The following is a 7,215-nucleotide window of genomic DNA, read 5'->3' on the forward strand; positions in this document are numbered from 1 at the left end:
ATTTGGAAAAAGGCCCACATTTTCAAATACAATGGGGCATTTTAACATTGTGCTGTATGGGCAAGTGCAGGTGTACCTAGGGAATGTATGAAATTGTCACATAAAGGGACCATGGCAGAAAATTCCTTGAGTGAACCCTGTATTTATTAACAGGTGTCAAGACTTAAAATAATATATACACACATATGTAAGGTGGTGCAGGTGAACAGGGTATTACTTATTCTATTATTCCATTATGTTATCAATAACTTGTTTTGACACACTTGTGAAGTCCATTACTTGTAATTGTGAGAGTGCATGCAATGACTTTTGATATGCACACTGACATCTTTTGCTATCATTTGTAAACAGAAGCTGAGGAGGAAGCCTGCAGCTGGGCTCTTACAAGCCACTGACAAGTACATGGTGACGTGTGTAAAAGAATGGCTTCGAGTTCCAGGAGCAAGTCTTAGAAATGGCATAAGGAAAACGCGTACTGAAAACCAGAGGTGCAGACAGAGAATCTGCAAACAAAAGTGTTGAATTGCAACGGAAAAAACAAATTCAAAACTTTGGTGTTGACAACATATTTTTCACAGGGTTATGACCCTTGTTTTTGAACTTGGTACATATACTGCCAGGTTCCACAGCAAAATAAGTGTAGGTTTCCGTCTTCCGGAAACCTTCCGGAAACCTTCCGGATACCTTCCCATTTTGGATCCGGCCCGGATACCTTCCGGAAACCTTCCGGAAACCTTCCAAAATAAATGTCAAAATTTGGGGGGTGCATTTTGTTCACTTAAGTGTGAAACACATAAAAAAAATAACTTGAAAATACCAAGCAATTTGAAGGTTGTTGAAGGCATCTGGAAGGTTTCCGGAAGGTTTCCGGAAGGTTTCCGGAAGGTATCCGGATGCAAATTTTCTTCATGACTTGCTTCTGGTAAATAATGTTAGCCTGTGCATTACAGGTACCTGTTGTAATATTCTGTGTTATTTTAATGGTAAATATCCTCCTAAAACATTTTTGGAGAAGAAAATTGTTCAATTTCATATTTTGTCCTTTTCAGATGTTAATGGTATTTAATGAACAAACATCAGCTCTTGTATAATGATATCCTTAAATTTCATGTCCAGACTTCCAGTTTGTACTGAGAAAAAGAAAAAGTCATTGACAATGTGCTCACTTGGGCCTTTGGCCTACATCAAATTATGGTGTTTATATATGGTTTCCCATGGCATATAACACATCAAGGTCGGTGAATAACACACAAAATGACAAGCCAAATCCTGAGCATACATCCAAGCGTTGTTCCGATGTAGCTAAGCCGAGAATGCAATATTAGGTATCCTACTCTGACATTATAAGAGTAAATTTGTTCCAAATTGTGCAAAAGATTTTCACCTGGTAACATCACATGTTAAGTAAGTACTTTAAGAAATGTACTGGAACACGTGTTAGACGATTATTGTGGAATCAGGCACACGTACCTAGAACATATACCGGATTAAAGGTTTCTACGAGAGAAAAATAGTTTTGTCGGGATATATGACGTTCGATTTACCATGGGTTGGTCCATATTCACTCAATACCAATTATTGATACCTCATTAGAGAGGTATTTATATATGGATTCCAGTGATATATCACACTTGAAGATCAGTGGATCACTAGTGAGATGACAACCCAAAACGTAATCATACCCCCAAGTGATATACGGCAAAACCGGGCGAAAACGCGATATAGGGTACTATACTTTGAAAGGCTGTAACAAGAAGTTCGTCCCAACTTTTTTCTTGTTAACATTCAAATCATGTTTAGTATGTTTATGGGCTTTAAAAAAATTAAGTGGGGTTTGGATGTGGTGGGGGGTGCTCGTGGGTCATACCTAGCCCACGGCCTATAGGGACTGGCAGCTTGATCTGAGAGATCTCCCAGACACGTACTCTTCAAGAAGCTCGCTGATATAAGTTGGTTTTTGATTGTGTCTCGCATTGAACACTATCAGCATCACTTTATACTGGATTCTCTCATTGATTTTGAGCCAGTGGAGGTTGCGTAGAATCGATGTGATATGTTCAAACTTTTTCGATTTAGTAACAAGCCTGGCAGCACAGTTTTGAACTCTGTGAAGTTTAGTCAAAAGGTTATGAGGAAGGCCGATAAGTAGTCCATTACAGAAATCTAGATGTGATGGAACACATGCGTGAACTAGAGAAGCAGCTGTTTGCATTTATACACTGGCGAATCTGTCCAATATTCCTGATGTTCAGATATGCTCGCTTGCAGATGTTATCCACGTGATAAGCCATAGATAGTGATGAGTTGAAAATCAGACCCAGGTTACGAACTTCTTTGCCTGGAACGATCATATTGCCTCCGATGTCGAGACTAGGATAGCTCACTCGGTTTCTGATGGCGTTGTTGCACATAAAGAGAACTTCAGTTTTGTCACAGTTTAATTTGAGAAAATTTGTCAGCATCCAGTTCTTCACGTCATCTATACAGGTCTGCAACCTTTGAAGGGATTTTTGCACTGAGTGAAGTTGATTCGGTTTAAAGGACAGATAGAGTTGTGTGTCATCTGCATACAGATGAAAATGTATTCCATGATGTCGGGCAATATCACCAAGTGGTGATATCACGTATCGTATACAGTATGTCATATACAGTATATCACGTAAAATATGCAGTATATCACATACACTGTACTGTATATCACGTACAAAATACAGTATATCAAGTACAGTATACAGTATATCCCGTATAGTTTCAAGTATATCAAGTACAGTGTATAGTATATCAAGTACAGTATACAGTATATCAAGTACAAAACAATATATCACGTACATTATACATTATATCACATACAGTATATGGCACTCGTGAAGAGCAACCTCCCCGTGGTGAGTGCTGGGTAACGCTACTAGCTCTACCCCCGTGTGGAACCAGGGTAGAATGTGTCCACAGCACCCCATATGAGGCGACTAAACTGGGCAACCTGTTTGCCGTGGGTTGCGCCCCTGTGTCGGCAGAGGAAGGGATTTTGGTGGTTGAGGACGCCGGAACCGGCAACAGTGTTCCTTAGTCCAACACACCACTTTGACCCTAACTTTGCCTAGACGGGTGGTAGGATGGACCCGATCCTATCAATCGGCTGGTCATGCCAAGCACTGTACATAATATTGTATGTACGCACGTGTGATTTATTGTAATGTATATTTTGGTCTTGGCCGTGTATCACTTGTCAGTATTCACCAATTATTGATGGATTAACTTTCCTAGAGTCTTATGCCAGAAGGCGGTGGCTAATGGGTCAATCTGGTGATGTTGACCTCCGAATAATGTATGTCTCCAATTTCTTGTCAAGGGACGAACCAGTCTGGCTAAGATAACTAAAACTATTCGTGTCGTATTTGCTGCAGTATAACAACCCTGTATCCCGTTTATTTGTATCCTGGAGATCCGATGCAATTTAACACTGTCCTTGGTGACACTCCATGGTGGGTGGGGAACAGAGTTGCTGAATAATTTTCTTTCACCATGGCTCTAAATCATTCTGGTTCAAAGCGTAGACACTAAGAATCAACCTCATCTGAGTTGACTGTTACAAATTTTGATTCCTGAGCTCGATTCCTTGTGATCGAAGCTGCAGATCATTTACCCATCAAACTGAATCCCTTTGCTATTTCGAAAGCTATTCATGGATATTGTGGAGAGCTGAAAAATGTGACCCACCTTCGTTCTGGCTCCCTTCTTGTTGAATGTGTGAGGAAACAACAATCCCTCAATCTGCTATCTACATGTATCAGTCAATTTGCCAATGTAGAGGTTGTTGATTCCGAGAACAGGACACTCAATCTGTCGGGGCATTGTTCCCTGCCTAACATGTCAGAACAAGAATTAGTTTCAGAGTTGAAAAATCAAGGTGTGTCATCTGTGAAACGTTTCACCAGAAAGAAGGAGGATTCCACTATTGAACAAACGAACACTTTTCTTATTCACGTTTACGCATTCTTCAATCCCACAGTCAATTAAAGCTGGATATGTCATCATCAGAGTGGAGGTGTGTGTCCTCGATCCACTTTGATGCTTTAGATGTCAACATTTTGCCCATGGCTCAAAGTCATGGACTCGTTCAGTTATTTGTCAACGCTGTGGCGATAGCCATGAAAATACTGATTGCCAACAAGCCCTCAAATGTGCAAGCTGTGATGGCCAACATATGGCCTCCTCCAAATTATGCCCTGTTTGGCAAACTGAATCTAAAATACTGAAAATAAAGTGCGAGAAAAACATCATATTCCGAGATGTTAGAAATCTGTTAAATTCTCAGACAACTGCAACTTGAACATTAAATTACTCTGCTGCTGTCTCCAAGCAAGCTCAAACTTCATCTGTCTCGTGCCAGACTGAGATGACATGGGTCATCTCTGATCGACCCGTGGCAACTGCACCTGCCATAAAGCCTCACCAATCTCATGCTCAATCCTCAACACCTTCAACTTCACAGGCAGAGAGTCAGACTCCTCCTGAACCAGTATTTGAGCAGCCTGCTACTGAAGCTGTCAATCTGTCAAAAAAGGAAATATCACAAAAACAGAGAAAAAAGTTAAATAGAAATCAGACACCCAGTATCCCTTCTCCTTCAGAAGTATCTCTCCACAACTCCTTCAGAGCTTTAGACATGGAGGTGACTCCATCGTCTGACAGTAGTGATAGGAGTTCTTCTTCCTCACGTTCACGTGATAAATCACCCATTGAGCCACCGTGACTCAATCATCACATTTTATACAATGGCCCTGTATCATTATGGGCGATTTAAATGGGCACAATCCACTCTGGGGTAGTGTTCAGACAAATGACAAGGGTAAACTGTTGGAAGATTTCATTTCGAACAACGACTTGTGTATCCATAATGATGGTTCAAACACATATCTACATCCCGGTGCATGTACTTACTCTGCTCTTGATTTATCACTCACTCACTCACTCTGATTTATTAAACGTATTTGAATGGTCCGTCCACCAAGACCTATGTGGCAGTGATCATTTCCCAACTATTTTCAAACCTGTATCCGATGTTCCTCCATCAACAAGATGGAACTTTACTTAGGCCGACTGGCCTATATTTGAAATGCTCACGTACAGTATACTATATATTACGTACACTATGCAGTATATCACGAACGGTATACAGTAAATCACCCACACTATACTGAATATTACGGACACTATACAGAATATTACATACAGTATACGGTATACGGTATATCACGTACAGTATACAGGATATCGCATACAGTTTTCAGAATATCACGCATAGTATACATTTTATCAGTGCAGTATACATCTCCATAATAAATAATTTTATATTTTATTTCAATCACCTACAGTATATCACTTACCGTATACGGTATATCACATACAGTATACAGTATATCACGTACAGTATACATTATGTCACATACAGTATAGAGTATATCACATACAGTATAGAGTATATCACATACAGTATAGAGTATATCACATACAGTATAGAGTATATCACATACGGTATAGAGTATATCACATACAGTATGTCACATACAATATATCACGTACAGTATATAGCATATCACACACAGTATACATAATACCACGTACAGTATATTACGTACAGTATACATAATACCACATACACTATACAGTTTATCAAGTACAGGACAGAGTATATCAAATACAGTATTCAGTACATCAAGTACAGTATACAGTATATCAAGTACAGTATTCAGTATATCAAGTACAGTGTACAGTATATCAAGTACAGTATACAGTATATCAAGTACAGTATACAGTATATCAAGTACAGTATACAGTATACAGTATATCAAGTACAGTATTCAGTATATCAAGTACAGTGTACAGTATATCAAGTACAGTATACAGTATATCAAGTACAGTATACAGTATATCAAGTACAGTATACAGTATATCGAGTACAGTGTACAGTATATCAAGTACAGTATACAGTATATCAAGTACAGTATTCAGTATATCAAGTACAGTATACAGTATATCAAGTACAGTGTACAATATATAAAGTACAGTATACAGTATATCAAGTAGAGTATATAGTTAATCCCATAAGTTCACATTCTATTCAGTATATGAATGATTGAATTAATCTTTATTTCCTCCATGAATCTCGGAGAGTGATATACATTTCCATCACCTATATGGGCTCAAATATGCAGTGTAATATCTTTTTGATATTTGCACAGTGTGCCATTAGTGATTCTCGAAGCTGGTCAGAGATCAATTTTCCTTGGACAATTGGGCTATTTTTCACTCATCCCATTCATTCACAAATCCACGCCATTCACTCAGATGTTTTACGTGCTACAATCTGACTGATTCGAGATTTGTAAGACAAGAAACATGGTTTCATATCAACAACATGATTTCACATTATTTCTTTTCCATGTATTTCACATGGTTTCCGTTTTACAGTAAAGTAAACTACCTCGATTAAGCGGACGGAGATCTAACTGACATGAAGAGTTATTTGTATAATTCAACCTCTGAACACATTTAATGTTTTTGTTGTCAAAACTGCAAATAGCCAGGTTGAAGTTCCAAGATTCAGACTGCGATGTTGCCAGAGACTGTTTCTAGTGCGCCAAGATCATCACGACTAAGTCCGAATTTGCGTCTGTGTTAGAGGACTTGCTGTTAGATGAATTTTAGTACAGACTTAGTACAGACAGGTTTGCCTTTGTGAACGATGATGCCATCGATAACTGCCAATGAAAATGAAAATACAATGAAAAAGAGTAAACTTAACAAGTTGAGATGAACACAAATTTATACAGGTCAGAAAAACACGAAAAATAACACACTTTCAACGATGGCATTAGAATAAAAAGAAACTCATTTTGCAACAACTTTTAGACTTTCCGAAAGACAATATAAAGTTCCAGTATTGCGTAGCTGTTTGTAACGTTGTGTGAAGAAATAAGAACGTCGAGACCCATTTTATACATGTATATGTTTTTGTAACCGCGACGTCAGCACAGTACGGCGCTGAGCGCTATGCAGGCTAACTGACGTCCAGGCACCATGAGGATAAATGACACAGGAACGGTGGAACTAAACATTATTCTTTGCAAGTTTATCAGTTCGGCATGCAAATCAGATGGTTCAGAATTCGAAATGTCTACTTTGAAGGAGATCAAGGGTAGCATAGATTAGCGA

Source organism: Haliotis cracherodii, unplaced genomic scaffold (genome assembly GCF_022045235.1).
Source record: "Haliotis cracherodii isolate W230 unplaced genomic scaffold, xgHalCrac1.p SCAF_12, whole genome shotgun sequence".
In the NCBI taxonomy this organism is placed as follows: domain Eukaryota; kingdom Metazoa; phylum Mollusca; class Gastropoda; order Lepetellida; family Haliotidae; genus Haliotis; species Haliotis cracherodii.